The sequence below is a fragment of the Brachycentrus maculatus genome, unplaced genomic scaffold (genome assembly GCF_059751285.1).
Source record: "Brachycentrus maculatus isolate JH-2025_06_01 unplaced genomic scaffold, ASM5975128v1 h1tg000194l, whole genome shotgun sequence".
Taxonomy (NCBI): domain Eukaryota; kingdom Metazoa; phylum Arthropoda; class Insecta; order Trichoptera; family Brachycentridae; genus Brachycentrus; species Brachycentrus maculatus.
This window is the reverse complement of record NW_028280945.1, coordinates 507,067-530,618: the sequence shown is the minus strand read 5'-3', so window position 1 is coordinate 530,618 and position 23,552 is coordinate 507,067. Positions and strand designations below refer to the sequence as shown.

The following is a 23,552-nucleotide window of genomic DNA, read 5'->3' as shown; positions in this document are numbered from 1 at the left end:
TACTGTGTCATGAGATTGATCATATAACTAGGAGTTCAAAATACGAGTATTGCGGGTAGAATGGTGAATGTTGCACGTGTGAAATATGATCACTTAACCAGCAAATGACAGGTCATAATACCTGTAAATACCCAGACTTCCATATTGTTCTTCATCTTTGTTGAAAAGTCAAACAAATATCATAGATGTTATAAATGTTGCTATGTTGATATGTGTGATTTCTTGTGACTTTAAATCCGCCTCCATAGTGAAATGATTACCGCGTTCGACTTACATGCCGGAGGACCCGTATTCGATGCCCAGGGGGTAAAACTAAATATACGTGATATTTATTTATTGATACTTATATTTATTTTAATTCCATAATATCTAAAAAAAATCTAAAATGATAAAGCTAAACGCATTTAAACTATGAAATTTTGTAATGTTATTATAATTTTCTGTTATTTTTTTATTGAATATAAAAATAATACTTGACACTGGCAGAAACATCCTTTCACTGGGTGACTGCCAAATAATTTTTTTTTTAAAATTAGTACTTGAAGTGCAGAGCTTTCCTTCATCTATTTAACGATTGACATAATACTGCTTATAATAATAACAATAAATTTACTAGTATAGTAAAATTCTACCTCAAGGGCGCTTGCGGTGCCCTATGCACCATTTCGACTGGACAAGGATAAGAACAAGAATAAAAATTATGTCATTAATAAATAAATAAAATTTAACTTATAATAATGAAATAACAAATTTAGCTTAAAAAAATATATAAACGAAAAGAATATCGTATCATTTATTTCTCAATTTGGTCCAGTTTTTTTGGGGTCTCTAAGGTTAAAAGTTTTCCTAATTCTACAACTGTACAGGTGGAATTATACAATCGGTATAATTGTTGCCGAAGCGTTACCGAAATGCTTATCAAAAACATTGAGACACGTTTCTTCCATTTGCAACCAACAAAATGGACCAAAAAAAGATATATCGCTCACTCCTTTCAAGAACGTCATAAATCAAAATACTTGATTTTTCAGGAGAACGTTTTTAAAGTTTAAGAATATAAAACAATGTATTTAAAATAAATATCAAGCCACTTACTGAACTTTTTAATGTGCAACAGATCTTTTTAGGTAAAATCTGAAGTTTTTTTCTCCATTTGAAAAATATTTAGTTTAGTGAAAAAAATAATTAAACAATGCCTTTTCTTCAAAATGCAAAAACAACACTTTCTGCCCTGTAGCGGTTAAATATTAAGTTAAAAATATGCCGCTTTTGCTGGGATAAAGTACATTTTCTGGACATTCCGAAAACACGCGCAACTGAAATTTTACAATTTTTGATTTATGACGTTTTTGAAAGGAGTGAGCGATATGACAATTATACAATTTACCTATAGTAATTTAGGATAACATATTATTTCAACATATTATTTTGCGTTCGCCTCCGTAGTGTAATGGGCTACCGTTCTGGAGGTCCCGGGTTCGATTCCCAAGGGGGGTAAAATAAATATAAGTGATTTTTTCACTGTAATATTTATTCAATATTACCATGGACTGGTACCTGAAGCGGAGGGCTGATCACCCTTCCTTCATGTGTAAACGATCAAGATAATACTGCGTTTATATGAAGCAGTGCCCTATGCGCCATTGGGGTGCGGATAAGGGTTTTATTTATTACTTATTATTATTATTTCAAGTATTCTGTCATACTATTGTATCCACATGCACACTTAGACACATACTAGATAATAAAGAGTTTCCGACTTGTCTGAAAAGTATAACATATGAATCATGTATACTGCTAGTTACTACATATGCATTAGAAACCATGGCTCTTACAAAAACGTAGAAAATATGCAGAAAGCCTCAAATCCACACAGCAAAGCAAACATGAAAAGAAATTGGACGTTTATTCAAATGTATTAATATTTTTTTATAAATTAACAAGAAGCAGGAGAAAACTTGGCACTATCATGTTTGTCAAATACATACTTGAAAACGGTCGGGTAAGGTCACGAGTTGAAATAATCGGCGGTTATGTATGAGGAAGAGGCGAAGAATGTTTGCAAAGACAAGAGTAGTTTATATGGCGTTTAATTATCTCTGCATACCCCTGCGGAGAAATGGCGTGACGGTTAGTAAGTTAGTTAGGTACTTTATATATATATAGCAGATATTGTTCCAAATATGAATTTAAAAAAAAAATTAAAAGTCGTTTAGTCCTTTTAACCCTAAACTCTAACTCTAAACATTTTCACTAAACGAAACTACCATAACACTTCGGTAAAACTTAACTGTCGGTTATGCTTATAAACAGTAAAAACATTCAATACTATTTCACGCTAACCGGTGTTCATTAATTAAACCTGGTTTAAACGCAACTGGCCGATTACAAAACATTTTCAGTGGCATAACTGTCGATACTGATTTAACGCTAAGATATTAATACTTGAAAAATCACACGATGCAAGCGATTTTGGTCTCTCAGTAGTACGGACAACCTTTGATTGTATTATTTTGTTCCACAACGCCTCACTTTCACTTCTTATTCTGCCGAAGAGTTGAAAACCACTCAGAATTAAGTTATACTTCATTCATTCGAACTGAGCATTTTATATTAATAAAAAAATAGAAATACATACATGGCTTTTTTAAAATGAGAACTAAGATCGATAAATTTGCAATCACAATTTTTGTTTATTTATTTATTTAAAAACTGCTTTAACATGAGTAATTCCACTAAAGAGTCATATTTATTAGTATTTTTTAAGAAAAAAAAATAGCAAACCATTTAAAATGAAACATTCTGAGACGTTGTTTATAATTTAAATAAGAGAAAGTTCAAAAATGTAAATGAAATTATTGTAATTCAGACGGTAATTTTTTATTTAACGATATCTCGAATTTTATGGGAATATGGAAGTATGAGTAAATACAGCAATTAAGACCAGTCACTGGCTGTTTTTCGTGATCACTTCAAACATTTTGTAATTTTCACCCATGACTTACAATATCGAAAGTTGTACATATTTTATGTGCCAAAAATAATTTAAATATTTTCCACAAACACGTCAAGGTTTTCTATGCCGTCTATGGTTGAAAATTGTAAATTTTGCAGAAACTTTTACTTCAAATATAGCATTTGTGAACTAAAATTATTGACAAAAACCATAATTATACGTTTATATGATATATGTAGGTGTTTGGAACCGTACCATAGGTACCAAGTTCGATTTCCAGGGGGGGTCAAATAAATATAAATGATTTCACTCTAATATTTATTCAATATTACCCTGGACTGGTAGCTGAAGCGGAGGGCTGATCACGTTTTTTTCATGTGTTAACGATCAAGATAACACCGCGTTTATGTGATGTAGTGCCCTATGCACCATCGGGTGCCGATGAGGGTTTGAAAAAGGTAGGTTTTATTATAATTTTCATAACTTCCCAGTTTTGTTTTCGTTTTTAATATTACTTGACTACGCACTGCGGGTATTGAGTGAATGAAGTATAGAATATGCCAAGCATAAACCTGATAAATAACGGTAGAGGTACACGGATATTGTTGTTAGCTTATTTTCTTATTCACCATCTTCTATTTAAATTAAAGTATCACGAAATACGGTGACAAAATTATACAATAAATAATACCTATCTTTACTAAACCAAATGACCCATATTATTTTTTGACATCTCATCAAAGATGATGAAGAATATGGAAGTCTGGGCATTTACGGAGCTGACGATCGTCATAGGCTGGTTTAAGTGATCACTTTACACACGTGTAACATTCACCAATTCTACCCATTATTGACAACCACACTACTCAAATTCTTGGAAGTTCTATAAGTATATATGAACCAAATTTGAAATATTGTTTTTTAATCACTAGAACTTCACTAGAGACATCTATTGGTGAGGTTAAAATGATCACTTAATCCAGCCTATGACAGGTCGTAAGCCCTGTAAGTACCCAGACTACATATTCTTCTTCATCTTTGTTGAAATGTCAAAATGTTTATTTTATTTAAATCACATAAACCCAGGAATTTTACATAATAATAAAATAAACAGAATTGATAAAAACAGAAGCATGTTTTAATTAATGACTTATTTAGCGACTTGTGCTGCTTACCCCCTTTTAGATTTCCACCGTCAATGCGTGTAATTCATGGTAGTTATATTTATGTTTTGTGAAGTTGAAATGTGATTAAAACTGTCCGATGTAGGCGTTTAAATAATTATTATTTTATTTATCAGCCAGTCCGCTATATCGAACCAGAACCGCCCACTTTTTATAGTACACCGTGTATCTCCTGATATTGCAAGGTATTTAATGTGTATAGACTATGGAATGACTCATGACTCATGACTAAAGCATGCAACATGAAAAACATGTCATAAATTTGTATTATATAATTACATTTGCGACAACTGTAGGATACATTTTTAACAGGAAGTTGAAGTCTATTAGTAACTTAATAGTAACTCTCCAAAAACCTGTGTTCAATCCGTTAAGGGTGTACTATCAAATATAAAAATCGGTTAGTACGCGACCGGCTGCGCGAGAAACCACATGTGTTTTCCGCGTACATTTTTAAAATAAAAAGGTATTGGAATTTTATTTTTTGGAATATACATATAATGTATTGATTTTTTTTAAACTTCTAACCTTTCAATACCTACTAACCTCTTTTCTTTTCAAAACCATATATATATACATATATATATATATATATATATATATATATATATATATATATATATATATATATATATATATATATATATATATATATATATATATATATATATATATATATATATATATATATATATATATATATATATATATATGTATATATATATATATATATATATATATATATATATATATATATATATATATATATATATATATATATATATATATATATATATATATATATATATATATTTATATTTATATATTATTTTTTTAATTATATTTTTTCAACGGTGAAAAAAAAAGAAAAGTTAAATATTACATTTGAGAAAATTAAGTTCAGGCTACTGATTATCCCGCCTGAAATAGTTTTTCAAGTATTTTTCAGTACAATAAATTGAACCACGTACTTAGCAAATATTGAAGGTACAGCAACATTTTACAAAAAAATAATAGCCAACTTTATAAAACGAGTAGTTGGCATTTACAGTAATATTAAAAAAAAGTAATGACTGCATTAAAATCAAAATAATTAAAGATTAAAAACTAAAAGTTCAACCAGGCTGTAATTTTGTTGAAATATATAATACATTTTTTGTCGTCCAGTTCCTCAATTAGACAACTCTAAAAAGTGAAATATGAGTATGCAGTTATGTGTGTAATTAAGGCCCAGAATAGGTTATGTGGCAACTGATTTTTTTTGTAAATCCAGGTATTTTTTTTAAAAAAACACCATTTTTTGCATTGAAAAAATAAATTATTCTTTAAAATAAATACATGGTTTTGAAAAGAAAGGAGTTATTGAAAGATAAGAAGTATAAAAATTATATAAAAATATTTTTCCATATCGCTCACTCCTTTCAACAACGTCATACATCAAAAATCGTCAATTTTCAGCTGTGCATGTTTTCGGAATGCCCAGAAAATGTACTGTATCCCAGCAAACATGGCATAATTTAAACTTAATATTTACCCGCTACAGGGCAGAAATTTTTGTTTTTGCATTTTGAAGAAAAGGTGTTGTTTAATTATTTTTTTAAACATACTTAATATTTTTCAAATGCAGAAAAAACATTCAGGTTTTACCTGTTGCACAGTAAAAAGTTCAATAAGTGGCTTGATATTTATTTTTAATACATTTGATTATATTTTTAAACTTTAAAAACGATCTCCTGAAAAATCAAGTTTTTCTTTAATTTATGATGTTGTTGAAAGGAGTGAGGGATATATACTCGTAGATTCTAAAAAAAATCATTCATTCAAATTCATTTTTTTAAATTGCGTGCGGAAGCATGATGACCTCTAGCGCGGTCGGTCGCGTTCTGAATTTGAAGTCTGAGAGTTCCCCTTAAAACAGAAAGCTCCAGTCCTACCCATACTACTGAACTGAACGATCGTTACGTTCATATTTTTTAGTAAATATAAAAATATTAAGTCATTCGTAATTTTAGAAGTAAGAACGTCATGCCATAGTTAAAGTGATTTTTGATGGCGTGACCGATTTTACGAATCATCTACGTAACTTTTAAAGATTAGTGACGAATGCCCGATTATTATAAATATGGTGACGAATCTCTAGAAAGATTTTAGGCTATTCAGATTATTCACAATTCGAGAAGAATATGATTAGGATAGGCATGGTGATCGCATAAAACCCCGAATTAAATAACGGTATCTTTAAAAGAAGTCGTTACTTGATTCGGTTTTAGGACTCTCATCACTTAGAGCTAAGAAAGGCAAAGGTTGAACAAATTTTGTTGCGTATTACATATTTCTAGCTGTTAATATATTTATCACAATATTTTTGAGTATGTCCAAATCCTTGTTCACATATCTGTGCTTCTCCACTCAGCAGTTATTTTTACATTTTGACATCTCAACATAGATGAGGAAGAATTTCTTCTTCATCTATTCTCAGATGTCAAAAAGTAAAATAGCTCCTAAATAGAGAAACCCAGATTTGTGAATTCGATTTGGACACACCTAAACATGTGAATAAAATAATTTCAATACTTATATTTTTTCAATACATATTCTAAAAAATAAAAAATAAAAACCAATACGTATTCTAAAAAAATTAGGCGTGACCAGACGTCCAGCTCCATGCATTGCCGGAAGCCAACTGAGTTTTATTAATGCGAGTTTAAGCTTAACACAATGTTATATTACTACTTACTACCTATTATTACCCATAGACTTTTTTGTTTATGTCGATACGTATATCGATTTGCCACAGGTCAATTTGCGTTGCGGTGAGGCATGGTGTATTATAATAGAAGCTGAATTCATTGTGCTTCCGGTTCTACGACATAAGACGAACAAGAGAGGCCTTCGCCTGGCTATCCATTGCAAATTGGATGCTGAATAAATCATACTCGATATCTATCGAGCCACTGAACGAAATATATATATATATATATATATATATATATATATATATATATATATATATATATATATATATATATATATATATATATATATTGTATATATATATATATATATATATATATATATGTTTATAATTTTTTATTTATATATATATATATATTTTTTTATTTTAAATGTTTTTAATAGTTATTAAAACCTAAATATAGAATTGCTTAATTGGCTTTATTTTTATAAATGTAACTATTTTTGCTAATTTAATGTAATGTTTATTATTGTTAATGTAACTATTGTTTATTTTATACTTTTTTTAATGTAAAGCTGTACAATTCTCGAAAAAATAAAAATAAAATTGAAATAAGTGATAGTCCATCTCCAAGCACAAGAGCTCAGTCTCTCTATTGGAGAGAACTGCGTTATTAATTTTAATATTGTGAAAGTAGAAATGTCTAGAAAATTTATTAACCACCCTACCTTCGGGTTATTTTCAGGCATATTTTTTTATAAACAAGCAAAAATAATCACATCGTTTGTGATACCTGACAAAAATTTGTCAGTGTATACGCATTGAATATTTTTGAACAGATATATTTTCTCGTGCGCGTAGGTCATACGGGTTAGCGCGGAATGGTGAAGAAAAACCGCGCGTATCACATACGAAGAAAAACTTTTGTTACCATATTAAATGATAAAAATAATCAAATAAAATAAAATGCAAAAGTGCAAAGTATTACGGAAACCAAATGTTCTAATTGGTAAATGATTGGTTTTACCGGTAAATCTTAGCGTTTATGTGATGTCCGAAAAATAGTTCAAAATAGTAAACGCTTCCGTTTTTGACTTAATTACATCACTTGGTGAATGTCACCATTGACCAATATCAAATAGTTACAAGTGCGATGTGGGTGAATTGGTAAATTTTGGTAAACGATTTATTTAAATGCGAAAAAAACTGTAGTAAAGAATCACGTAATATCATTATGTCACTTTTTACATCGCATTTTTTTTTCATTTTGGAAAATGTAACGTACAAATTACTCTGATCTAATCTAGCTACAGCTTATGCAACACCGCTTATTATGGCCCTACTTAGGCTCCAACTAAAGTTTATAGCCTATGTATATCTACTTGAGAGTGGATTTACTCTTTGTAAATCCACTCTCATATTAAATCAGTATTAAATCATACAAACAAAAATTAGAGTGAAAATGTATTTTATACGATATATGCATGTCATTATCTTACTACTCGTATGTAATATTTTTCGTGACATTTAAGACTATAAACAATTTATGAAATAGTAGAATGGGGGCAGGTAGATTCTTTTAATTTTTTCTATAATTGTCTTTGAAAATTTCGTAAAATAATTTATCGATGCATTTTAAACTAGTGTTGAAACTACTAAAACATGAATGTTGAAGAAATGGCAGTCATTTTTATAAGACCAAGACATAGCATTATAATGTTGAAGAATCTAATCTCTATAAAAGATGTATCGATTTGGTCATCTTGTAAAGATGGGGGCCATTAATGGGAGCCTGCGGAAGATATTCAATGAATAATATGTATTTGTAGTTGGACACTCTGTGTGGGCAGGCGGTCATTACACCGTTAGTATGGATGTCCAAACAGCTAGCTTTAGCTTCACAGTAACCAAATAACCGCAGGTTTTGCAGAGGTCGTTTTTAGAACAGGAACTGTATCATATGATTATAGTACAACTAAACTCAGACGAAGGAGTTTGTTAAGATAAGAAAGGAATATGGAAGTCTGAATATTTATATGCCACACGACCTGTCACCGGCTGTTTACAGCGATCACTTTACAAGCTATGTTACATGTTACACCACAATAAATATAATTACATAGTGAAAGCTCCTAACCGCGTTCCCGGATCTGATTGAGAAGCATCTAGGCTTCCTGATTGACCTCTCGTGTAAAGCAAATACAAATATGGAAAACCATCACCAAGTTTCTAGAAGTTCCCTAGTGTAAGCAGTGAAAGGAATAATTGGTTAGTTAGTTAAGTTAAATAATACGTAGGTATAATTATAAAAGTAAATAATTGATTTTTTTTTAAATAATAACTTACTAGCTAACCATTACGCCGCTTCTCCGCAGGGGTAGGCTAAGAGAATAGTACCCCACACCAGTCTGTCTTTGCAAACAATCTTCACCTCTTCTACATTAATGCATCTCCTCACACATACCCGCCGATATTCATCATATTCCTGACCTGACCACTTTCAAGTATTTAAAATACCTAATAATGCCAAGTTTTCGCTGTATTCCTCTGCTTTTATTTCCTACTACATTCGCCTCATGAGTTTGTTTCACTATTAGTTATTATGTTGACATATCGCTCACTCCTTTCAACAACATCATATATCAAAAACTTGATTTCTCAGGATATCGTTTTGAAAGTTTAAAAATATAATAAAATGTATTAAAAATAAATATCAAGCCACTTATTGAACTTTTTTACTGTGCAACAGATCTTTTTAGGTAAAACCTGAATGTTTTTTCTCCATGTGAAAAATATATAGTAAATTTTTAATTTTGTCCGCCTCCGTAGTGTAATGGTCAGCATGCTCGCCTACCGTTCTGGAGGTCCCGGGTTCGATTCCCAGGGGGGTTTAATAAATATAAGTGATTTTTTCACTCTAATATTTATTCAATATTACACTGGACTGGTACCTGAAGTGGAGGGCTGATCATCTTTCCTCCATGTGTAATCGATCGAGATAACACTGCGTTTATATGAAGCAGTGCCCTATGCACCATTGGGGTGCGGTAAGGGATTTATTATTATTATTTTATTATATTTTAAAAAATAATTAAACAATACCTTTTCCTCAAAATGCAAAAACAACATTTTCTGTCCTATAGCGGGTAAATATTAAGTTAAAAATATGCCGCTTTTGCTGGGATATAGTGCATTTTCTGGGCATTACAAAAAAATGCACAACAGAAAAATTACGATTTTTGATATATGACGTTGTTGAAAGGAGTGAGCGATAGTGAGTGATCCGATGAAAATATATACACGCTAAAATCGTTAGTTATTTTGCGTCCACCGGTTAAAATGCAAACAAATCAAATTACAATAGATACTTTGGAATATTTGTTATACTGTTGCAACCAATGGAATGTTTCCCTTTCATATACAGGTCTTTCAATCACATCAAACATTTTTTTGCTGTACTCAAATACTATTATCTTTTTATTGAGGTGTCTCTCATTTGTTTATATTTAGCTGATTTACTATCAAATAGCCTTGACTTTTAGCAAATTTGCTCATGTAAAATTATCAGATAATCGTAGATTAACTGTGATCCAGCATTTTACTGTGGGAATCGTGATGCATTAACTATCGGTTATGGATTAGGAGAATTTGAACAAATCGACTAGTGGTATTTAAACGATTATCATTTTATTCAAGGCGATGTGAGATACAATTCCGCTTTGTACCTAGGTGAAGTACATATTGAAATACTTTGAAACTTGTAATTTGTAATCCTTCATATTGGAGCGCGATACTCGTGATTTTATCGTTTCAATGATGTAGAAACAGCACCAGTCATCTTTTATTGTATGTAAAATACAACATTTTGAGTGAGTCCAAATACTTGTTCCCAAATCTGGATTATCTCCCATTAGTAGTTATTTTTTGCATTATTTTTTGACATTTCAACATTGATCATCAAGAATATGGAAGTCTGGGCATTTATTTACAGGGCTTACGACCGTCATAGACTTGGTTATGTGATCACTTTACACACGCGTAACATTCACCAATTCTATCCATGATTGACAACCACTCTACACAAATTCTTGAAACTTCTAGGTATAATGATCTTGATTAAATAAATAGCTTTCTAACATTCTTTTTTTATATTATTTCCAACTCACTGGTGCATAGAGCACTACAGCAAATTGATGCAATGTAAAATTGATAAGACAGGCGACGTAGAGTAGTTGGGTAAACGCCCGACTATGAAGCTGACGTCGTGGGTTACATTTCCGAAAATTTTCAAAATAAATTCAATAAAGATGTATTTTCAATTCGTCTAGGTATTTGTGATGTATTTTTTACATTAATCTTTCTAATCTTACTACCCTACCTGTAGAGAAACCTCTAAAAGTAAAGGCTTAACAAATCATTTTTTTAAGTAAATTATGTGAAGGCAATGTGATCAATCTTACGCTTCAGGTACTAGGCCAAAAAATATATTTATATTCCCTTGGGAATCGAACCCGGGATTTCCAGAATGGTAGCCAAACGCGATAACTACTACACTATGGAGACGTTTAAAGTAAAAGTGAATATTAAACAATAAAAAAATATTTAAAAAAACTACGACATGCTTGAAGACCTCAAATGCCTTGTAAATTTTTCTTAAACGCAGTTAGGTTAGTTCTGAATTCAGTTGACGATACGTTTTACACCAATTATTTAGCTGTACTCTTCACATATTATCTCAAACAATTGAATGTATGCCAAATAGAAAGACACTGTGTGTTATACAACATGTACATAAAATACTAAATGTTCATATTAGCCCGAACAAAGGTTTTCTATGTTTGCTCTGTCATCCGTCTTGTCTGAACATAGTGAAAGGAAATAATAAGATGTGTACACAATTCAAAACTAAACAATGTGAGAGTGGGGACAATGGCTAATATTTATATTTTAATAGTCCTTGCAATTTGTAAACCGCAAATGAAATATTGCGACAAAAATCGAAGAAAAAAAACACATTTAAACGGTGAAACTAAGTTCTCTGATATTTAAAAGTAATATTAAGTTGCAAGAAAAAGATCTTGTAAAAAATGGTATTAAATTATGTAAATGAAAATAGTTAACGTGAAATAGTGTTACAATATACATATGTATATAACTGTTGTCTTCGGGAAATGGTAATATACGTTAGAAAAAGGTGTATAAAAATTACAAAAAAAAATTATCTAAAGATTTTAGTGTAAATTAAAATTGTGAACAAACTAATGTGAATACATATTACATAAACAAAATAAAAGAATTTGAAAACATAAAGCGAAACAAATAAAAATGAAAAAAAAATGTACTGTATTCAACATAGTATAAAATATAAATGTATACTTCAGTAATTACTTATTATATTCAGTAATTACACAGAAAAGTACAAAGATGTGTACAAAGTAAGTAATAGTTTAAATGAAGTGTATTATTTGAAGGAATGTGGTGTAAATGTGAAAGTGTTAGTAAATAACATAGAGAAATATGTCATCCACAAAATAGTGTAAAATAAATTTAAAAAAAAAAAACAGAAAAAATATAAAACTAAAATATTAGAAAAATAAGGTACAAAATTTAACTCAAGTAAAGGATGATAGTGTGTACAAAATAAGCGATAGTGTAAATGAAGTGTATTATTTGAAGGAATGTAGTGAAAATGTGAAAGTGTAAGTTAATTACAGAGAAATATATTATACACGAAATAGTGTAATGGAAATAAATAAAGAAAAAACACAAAATTATGAAAATAAAATATTGGAAAAATAGGGTGCAAAATTTAACTAAAGTTATTGAAAGATCACTAGATTTTTTTTTAAAACTTAAATGGTGTTGATGGGGGGTAACTGAGTACATATATTGGTAGAAATAAATAGTTAATTTTTTGGTTAGAAATTTAGATTTTTCCAATATCATTGAAGAACTTCAAGACATCTTTCGTAAAAAGATATGAAAATTATGGAAACAAAACATTGGAAAAATTGGTATGAAATTTAAATAAAGTCATTGCAAAATCGCTAGGAAAAATAAAAATAAAGACCTTTGATGGTATTGGGGAAGGTGGACAACTGAGTAGATATATTGGTAGAAATATATTGTGTATGTTTCGCCAATGTCATTGAAGAGGAAGCAAACTAACTTCGAGACACTTTCGTTAAAAAAATTAAAACTTTGAATGTTTGCGTGAAAATCGGAAGCGACTGCAGCGATTGAAAATGAAACCGTAACTGACCACAAATGGCCAGATTTTGGTGTTCAATAATCCAAATAAATAGTAATTATAACATCTGCTACACATACGCAGACATGTGGCGAGCGATACTAAACATTCCCAATATATAAACCGTGTTAAATTTAATGTAAAATTTCTACCGATATTAGACTTGTGTAGAAAGCAAAAAGTTTTACTTTTCAAGGAAGTAGGTTACATTTGAATCAATTTTGATTTGTAATTCTTATTCAATTAAAAATACCGCTCGAAATAAGTCGAGTAAAAGTGTTAACGGGCCATTAAGTGGCGGTTATTATATTATTGCAATAAATAATACAGAAAATTGTTCGGCATTGAATATTGATGGTCAAGTCTAATCGCCGGGTTGGATGCTGAGTACGTCACTAATCGTGATACTTCGAAGTAACAACTGATTAAGATCTCAAATCTCTTCTATCCGTCAGTTACCATAGCTAATTTAACATGTTTTCTAGCATGTATAAGTAATGTTGGCAAAGAACAAATTACACACATAACCTTTCCAAAACTAACATTTTAACATATCATTTGTGTGATATGCAGGTATGTAAATAATATGTGAGTGAAATGACGCCTTTCGATTGGGCTAATCTCTCGGCAAAGAGCTCACAATGTGAACCTGTCAGTACGTTTATAACTCTCAAAAAATACAGTGATCATGTCTGATTTTCGCTACATTTACTGCATACTTAAGTATGTTTTATGCTTTGTTTCACATTTGGACATTTTCTTACTTTTCACACTGCATTATTTTTAGTACGTTTCATTTTCACTACATTTCACCCGTTAAATTCCAAAAAAATGTTTTTAAAAATTTATTTATTTTCATATACGAAAAAGACACCCATGATCCTGAATGAAATAGACATTTCTAACGCTAGAATCATGGTGTCTTTTTCGAACATAAAAATGTTGACGATTTAGAAACCATTTTTAAAATAATGAGTTTATTTTTTTTTGCATTGAGGCCCTTTGGCATTAAACCAGCGATATGTTTCATACATGTTTTTATTATTATATTTTCTTATTTATTTATATTTTTTTAAAATAGAGAAATATTTGTATTTTCATTATTTTCACAAATATTTCAATTTCATACTATTTCTTTGATCCTAAGCGGCTCATTATTTAAAATAGGTATCAAATTGGTGTTAAAAGTTGTATTACATTATTTCTTACTATTTTATATTTTTCCTAGATTTACTTTATATTTATATTTTTTACCATAGTCACCCTATGAGGGTTGGAAAGGATATATGTTGATGTATATATATATAGCGTCCTTAACGACCGAGTTTCGCTCATATAACTAGACCGTTAAGCGAATCGGTCAGTAAGCGAGCATCCCACAGTGTTGTAGGGTACACAATACTACACTATCAGTGTACTAACTTAGAATTGGAGGCGTGTAAGGTCTCACGTAGAGCAAAAGCCAAGTCTATCTTCTGCGTAATCAGTATGAAATAACCCTTAGCACTCCTTAATTTCTTAGACATAATTTTATTTTGAAAATTAATTACTTAATTGATTAACATCCACAATAAATTTTATAAAAATCGTGTTAAATTAGTTCTGTATTGGAACATTGTAGAGTGCGTTTTTTTTTTTTTTTTTTTAAATTTCATTTACATATATTATTAGGGAAATATATATTATTATAAAAATAGAAGTCGAGCCAGAGTCAACATCGGAGTTGACGTAATACAAAAATGTTGAGCCACACTCGACATAAGAGTGCTAAGGGTTGAGATATAAGATGTCGCATTACTTAAGGGTGTAATCTCAAATATAAAAAAAGTCAGTACGCTGCTTGAGGCGCGAGAAACCACACATGTTTTCCACGCACATTTTTTTAGAATATATGTCGTAATTTGGCAAATAAATATTTTTTTACTCTTTTCTTTTCAAAGGCATATATATATATATATATATATATATATATATATATATATATATATATATATATATATATATATATATATATATATATATATATATATATATATATATATATATATATATATATATATATATATATATATATATATATATATATATATATATATATATATATATATATATATATATATATATATATATATATATATATATATATATATATATATATATATATATATATATATATATATATATATATATATATATATATATATATATATATATATATATATATATATATATATATATATATATATATATATATATATATATATATATATATATATATATATATATATATATATATATATATATATATATATATATATATATATATATATATATATATATATATATATATATATATATATATATATATATATATATATATATATATATATATATATATATATATATATATATATATATATATATATATATATATATATATATATATATATATATATATATATATATATATATATATATATATATATATATATATATATATATATATATATATATATATATATATATATATATATATATATATATATATATATATATATATATATATATATATATATATATATATATATATATATATATATATATATATATATATATATATATATATATATATATATATATATATATATATATATATATATATATATATATATATATATATATATATATATATATATATATATATATATATATATATATATATATATATATATATATATATATATATATATATATATATATATATATATATATATATATATATATATATATATATATATATATATATATATATATATATATATATATATATATATATATATATATATATATATATATATATATATATATATATATATATATATATATATATATATATATATATATATATATATATATATATATATATATATATATATATATATATATATATATATATATATATATATATATATATATATATATATATATATATATATATATATATATATATATATATATATATATATATTTATTTCGATGAAAAACTTATTTTTTCAATGCTAAAAATGTGTTTTAAGCAACAACAAAAAACAATTACCTCAAATATTACCTGGGTTTAAATAAAATTATGTTCCAGGCTATTGATTACCGAGCCTTAAAAGTCTAATAATTTCAATTAAGGTCTTGTTAAGATGATTTGCTGTAGGTATATAATTATTATTATTTTATTATTCTTCCTTGAGTTAGGTAACTACTTATTTATTTTTATTTCTTTAGTTACCTTATATTACATTTAATTCAACTATTTTTACACTTCATTTACATAATTAACACATATATTTACATCTTCTTACTGTATACAAAATACTTATTTTAAAATTCTTTCAGACTCTTTTCATTCTTCATACATTCAGGCATCTTATCATATATTTTCAAACCCTTATACATAATACAATTGTGCGACTGTTTTATTTAAATGACAGTCTTATTTTATCCTTATTATATTTAAGTATGTATTTTAGAATTAACTAAATTATTGATGTGTAAATAATGATATTCATTCATCTAATTAGCGATTAGCGCCGCAGCATCAAAAGATCAAAGATCGGAAATTTTACAGATAATCCAATCAATAATATAGGTTACCCAGTTTAAACATAATGATAACATGGTTTGTTTCAAGATTTAAAAGTACTTACATATAATTATAACATACTCGTTTATGCTCTGATTCCACGAAAATTAAAAAAACCCAACAACAATGCGTAGTGATCACGCTCCTTTGTGGAAATGTGACACAATTCAATCTACACGAATCTGCCTTTTTTTAGTAAGGCTTACTCACAAACATAAAATTCACTTAGCGACCGGCTGCGCGAGAAGCCACACGTCATTTGCTTCTATATATTTTTTTCTTTTTTTTCTTCACCCTTTTGTTCTACACTTCCAAACCATCTCGACACACCTTTTTTTCAACGCAACTTTAAAATCTTTATTCCGAAATTCGAATACCTACCATAGATCGCTTTGCCGTACATTCGGCCGAGTGATCGCATTTTCCTTACATTCAGTCTACTTTCATAATTTTTTACCATAACTCCTGATCATGCCAAGTTTTCCTCAGTCATTCTCCGCTTCTATATTCAACTATATCCGCCTCATATATGTATTTATTATTTTTTTCCTCACTAATTCGTTCCATATGACCCAAACATTCAATCTTGACTTCTTAAGGCCCAGAATTTGTTAAGTCGCAACTTAATTTTCTCTAAATCCAGGTACCATTTTATGTAACTGATTTTTCCTTAAAACACCGTTTCTGCATTGAAAAAAATAAACTTTTCTTCAAAATAATTATAAGGTTTTGAAAAGAAGAGTTGTTGAAAGGTGAGGAGTAAAAAAATTTATATAAGTATAAGAATTCTTAGAAAACAAAATTTATCCAAAATATTCATTCAAAAAAAAAATCGGGCATGAACAGACATTTGACGTCTTCGGTGGTTGCGAATATCCGCTTTATTATATTGATAGATATAACACATCGCTCACTCCTTTCAAGAACGTCATAAATCAAAAAACTTGATTTTTCAGGAGAACGGTTTTAATACAATGTATTAAAAATAAATATCAAGCCACTTATTGAACTTTTTACTGTGCAACAGATCTTTTTAGGTTTAACTTGAAGGTTTTTTCCCCATTTGAAAAATATTTAGTATTTAAAAAAAAACATTAAAATACCTTTTCTTCAAAATGCAAAAATAACACTTTCTGACCTGTAGCGGGTAAATATTAAGTTAAAAATATGCCTCTTTTGCTGGGATATAGTGCATTTTCTGGACATTCCGAAAACATGCACAACTGAAAATTGACGATTTTTGATTTATGACGGTCTTGAAAGGAGTGAGCGACATGTGTATTTAATTTCTTGCTCATTATAGTAAACCCCATATCTTTGAGCGATGAGTACTTTCGATAATTTATTTATAAATAAGTACTGGCGTTGTGACCAACCTTGATTGATGTAATGTTTATTCATGAATTATCTACTAGTCAAAAAGCGACATGTGTATCAGTGCCACGAGTATAAAGTCCACATATGCAACTCATCGGCCCTAATAAGTATCAATACTAATATTTATTAATAGACTAACATACTTATCTCATTTTACGCACAATATCCCAAGCTATGTACTACGATACTTCTTAATTGTTGTTATTTTCTATTTCATTTCGTACAAAAATCCATGAATCAGTACAGGGTTAAAACTTTCTTCTTCCTGGCTACATGCCAGCTTATTGTCCTTGTAGACTGCTGGGGTCAATTCTTCTTGTCCTCAGGTTGTAGGTCCTTCTGTCCTGTATAACGTCACCTAGGCCATGCCTTAGAATCTTATTATCTTTCTGCTTCATCCATGAATTTCTTGGTCTTCCTCTAGATAACTTTCGAGGAAGTCCATTTCTATCGCCTTGTAAACTACATGTGTGGGTTCTCTTCTCCTATATGCCCATACCATCTCAATTGTCTTTCTTCTACCTTCCTATCAATGTGTGTTACGCCCAGGCTTCCACGAAAGCGTGAACTCTTTATTTTGTCTCTAAGGGACACTCCAGCTGACCATCTGAGTACAGGGTTAAAACTTTGATGATGAAACATAAAAAACTAAAAAAAAATATATTAAAAACTCCCTTTAAAAAAAATAGAGCATGTTTTCAGTGAGCTGCATGGAAATGCAACAGCAAAGACCACTTTCGAAATAATATATTTTTAAAGTGTATGTAACACCTTTTCCTAAAGATGACATCGTTTTCTTCCTGGCTTCATTCCAACCTATCGTCTTTGTAGACTGTTGGGGGGTCAGCTCTCCTCGTCCTCAGGTTGTAGGTCCTTCTATCGTGGACAACGTCACCTAGACCATGCCTTCGAATCATGTTGTCTTTTCTGGATACTGTATCCATGATTTTTTTGGTCTTCCTCTAGATGTCTTTCGAGGAAGATCTATGGCGATTGCCTGGTTCACAATATTTTTAGGTTCTCTACGTCTCTACTCTAACCTCAATTGCCTTTCTTCTAACTTATTATTAATGCCTGTTACAACCTAGCTTCTACAGATGCGTGAACTCCTTATTTTTATGTTTTTACTAATTGCTTTGAAATTTTGACACAACGTTGCATTTGAATACGCGCTTATTTTTATATGGCAGGTATTTTTAACTGTGATACAAAAAATATATTTTGTTTATTTAGTAAAAATAGGAAGTATACCGTTGCCATGTGTTAAACGTAACAGCAACACACATTAAACTACGTTCACGACGGACAACGTGCTTCTTGACAGCTGCTGTCACTTTCAATGTTTTCGATTCCAGTGTTCTTTCATGGATTTCTGTTATTTTCGTTGGTTCACGAGTTGTTCATTGTGAAATTACACGTATTAGTAATGTATCCTTTCTATTTTCTTTAATTTCCATCTAACCAAACTGAGCCACAGAAACGCATGGTCGTGCACAACAAGTAACATTTTTTTTAATGTGCTAAAATATTACATGTAATACATATGAACGTACGTATTATTAATAATAATAATAAAACCCTTATCCGCAACCCAATGGTGCATAGGGCACTGCGTCATATAAACGCAGTGTCATCTTGATGGTTTACACATGAAGGAAAGGTGATCAGCCCTCCGCTTCAGGTACCAGTCCAGGGTAGTATTGAATAAATATGACAGTGAAAAAATCACTTATATTTATTTTACCCCCCTTGGGAATCGAACCCGGGACCTCCAGAACGGTAGCCGAGCGTGCTGACCATTACACTACGGAGGCGTATTATTACTGTTAGTAAACATGTCATTACACTCTACATACTTAGACTACTTATTGTGAAAGTAATTTCTGTTTTAATTATAATAATTGTGTGGTATGATATTAGGAAAAAGTGTGCCTCAAATTCTCAAGACATCATCTGGTCAATGATTTCGAATAATTTATCTTTCGAAAATATTGAGACCAAATGTTTATTTATATGGAAGACGCTACACATTTTGAACGTTGATGGAGTAAAAGAAATCGTCTCGTGTTTCTATATTTTAATTATTTAATGCTTTATGGTAATACATAGCTACTTGCTCTACTTTTTTAATTTATGATATATTTTACGTTCACTTTTTTCACTAAAATCCATACAGTTATTTTTTTCATTAAAATCCATACTGTTATTCTTTTGCCCATTAGTTTTGTTAGTTAGCTTTTTTTTGTATGTATTTCATTGTCCCATTTTCTCTTAATTTTCTTAGTAAGAAAAAACTAGTAGTAATTTCTCAATATTATTAATATTTAAAGTCATTTACATTGTGGTAAGTAATTTTATTTTTATTTTTTTACAAAAATTTTAATAATATTAGTATAAAACTACTCACCGAGATTTTAATGTCAAAAATTAAAAATCTCGGTGAGTGGTTTTATACTAATATTATTAACATTTTTGTAAAAAAAAAAAATTAGTTATTTCATTTGTCTGTTTTTTTTCTTCATATGTATTTACATTTTGACATCTCAGCATAAATATGGAAATCTGGGTATTAATTTGATCACCGGATATTAATAGGCTGGTTAAGTGATCCCTTAACACACGTGCAACATTCACCCTTTTACCCATGATTGACAACAGCACTACTCAATTTTTTTAACTCCTAGATATATTGATTAATCTCGTGACACAGTACATATGAGTTCACAACAGCCATCTATGTTGGATTGAGATAGCTTTTACTTAGCACCGCGGATTATTTTCAAATTCTAACCATATTTTATAACCAGGAATTGCAAATAATTTTGAACTTCGTTTAAATTCGTAATTTTTAATTTTTTTTCGCTAAAATTCACAACTTACATTCATTACTATTAACTAAATAATTGCTGGATATTCCTTTAAAAAAAGTAACTAACTAACATCACACCGCTTCCCGCAGGGGTAGGCTGAGAATGGCCCGCTACACTACTCTGTTTTAATGATTCTGCAAATATTCATCGCCTCTTTTACATTCATGCATCTCCTCATCCATACCGACTATTCGTATTTATTCCGACCCCTGACCTGACCACTTAAAAGTATTTGAAATACTTGATCGTGCCAAGTTTTCTTCAGTCTTTCTTTTCAGTATTTTTTTTTTCAAATAATATATTCTGTACTAATATTTTTATGAAATTTTACTCCATAATGGTCTTGTAATTCGGTCATTGAAAATCGAAGTACAAGTTTTACTTTACTAAATACCCACTCCTAATTCGATGTGGGTCATTCGTGACAAGGTAAAAAGGACTGGATACCACTTAAACGAAAGCTGTCAGTTGACAGTACTTAGTAAGCAAGCCCTAATCTCCCAGTCGGCGTTAACTGTGACCAAACGGCTGCATTCCTATCGCGTTTAACCGCGAACCACGCATTACGTTATGTAAATTGTTACCAGCCAACCGTCAGGTGGGGTTTGATGAATTTTCGATATTCAGGCTCGAGTGACCCCGATCTCTCCGTATAAAGATTCCCTGTGATCAAACAGTTCAAATTTGGTATGGCAATAGGTTAACATCAGGTTATTGGAGAAGTCAGAAGTTATCAACCAATTTTAAACGGTATAATAAAACGACAAGTAAACGAAAATTTGAAACAGATATAATAAATAATTAGAGAAAATCCAGGTTTGCTTTGTGAAGCATTCACCTTTGGCGACGTTGGTTTAAGGATTTTTTTCTTATTTAGCAGATACCCCTTTATTTAGATGAATGAAACATCCTAATCGGATTTTTTACATACTGGAAGACGCCTGAAAACCTGATTTTAAATTTTTATGCTGATTTTAATTTAACCAGATTTTTTAAAATTTTATAAATAGGAATTGCCAGCAAAGCCTCTATTTGGAGGCTTGTCTGCAGGTAGATAGAGGTAAATGTGAAAAATACATGACAAACACCCAGACCAATTGCAATTAAATTTGAATTTGAATTTATTTTGTAATTGGCAGGAATCGAACCCGCGACACCAGTTTCGCAGTCGAGCGTCTACCCGACTACGCCACGGTGCCTATAAAAAAATATTCACAACATTTTTGATGTGTCAAAATCCCCGTGCATAAATCTGGGTCTCTCAGCTCAAGAGTTATTTTTAGTTTTTAAATGTAAAAACAACTAGGAGAAACCCATATTTGTGAACGGGAATTAGACACACCAACAATGTTGTGAAAAGGATATACTTCTATCTATTTTATACATACAATACGATGGCGATGTCATTTAAGAAAAAAAGGATAATGCCAGTAAAAAAAAAAGGTTTATCATTCAGTACAAACATCGTAATATTGTTACAAGTACATAAGTATTATAATAAAACACATTTTTCATGACTCACTTGAACAACAAGGCAATGAGTAGAGATATTTACATAAAGTACGTTATTATCACAATATTATAAAAATAATACATTTAAATTAAATTATAAATATGTACGTAAGGCCATTGTGAAGAGTACAGAAGGTATTCATATACTGTACGGCGTTTCAAAATAAATAATACTTTAAACCAACAATAAAATAGTTTTACATATATCGCTTTAGTATCTACCTTAAGGTCAGGTTCAGAGAGTGCGTTGCACGTTTTTTTTCCTAGTTCGTTGGCCGAATCCTTATTCGCGGCCGCGGCAAAAACCCTGAAAAAATATATATTTGTGAGATGAGTCATTCGCTAGCCGATCTATAACTCTACGTGACTGCAACAAATTTAAATCGAATCCATTCCACCCTGATTGACAACCACACTACATAATTTTTTAAAACTCCTACATATATAATAAATCTCATGACGCCTATGTGTGAGTTCACTAGAGCCATCGACGATTGGTTTGAGAACGGTTTTATTTAGCAGACACCCTTTAATTTAGATGTAAGCAAGATTATAACCGGGTTATTTTCACGCACTGGGAGATGCCTGAAAACATGATTTTAATTTTTTTATGCAACTTATAATTTTACCCGACTATTTTATTCCACAACTTTTTTGGGCATGTCCAAATCCTTGTTCACAAATTAGCACTTATATCGCTCACTCCTTTCAACAACGTCATATATATAAAAAAAAAGATTTTTCAGGAGATCGTTTTTAAAGTTTAAGAGTGTAATAAAATGTATTAAAAATAAATATCAAGCCACTTATTGAACTTCTTACTGTGCAACAGATGTTTTTAGGTAAAACATGAATGTTTTTTCTACATTTGAAAAATATTTAGTATATTTCAAAAAATAATAAAACAATACCTTTTCTTCAAAATGCAAAAACAACACTTTCTGCCCTGTAGCGGGTAAATATTAAGCTAAAAATATGCCTTTTTTTGCTGGGATATAGTACATTTTCTGGGCATTCCGAAAACATGCACGACTAAAATTTTACGAATTTTGATATATGACGTTGTTGAAAGGA

General features: G+C 29.5%; 1 protein-coding gene across 3 annotated transcripts in view; it reads right to left on the bottom strand.

Moving 5' to 3' along the window:
- The window catches only part of LOC148307705 (uncharacterized), a 91,206-nt gene that overhangs the window by 45,757 nt on the left and 21,897 nt on the right, over positions 1 to 23,552 (bottom strand). For 2 of the 3 annotated variants that reach the window (XM_088262948.1, XM_088262950.1), the window contains exon 2: positions 22,701 to 22,785. The exons of the other annotated variant lie outside the window; for it this stretch is intronic. The gene's annotated coding sequence lies outside the window, so the exon portion shown is untranslated. The remainder of the gene's footprint in view (positions 1 to 22,700; positions 22,786 to 23,552) is intronic. 3 annotated transcript variants of the gene reach the window in all.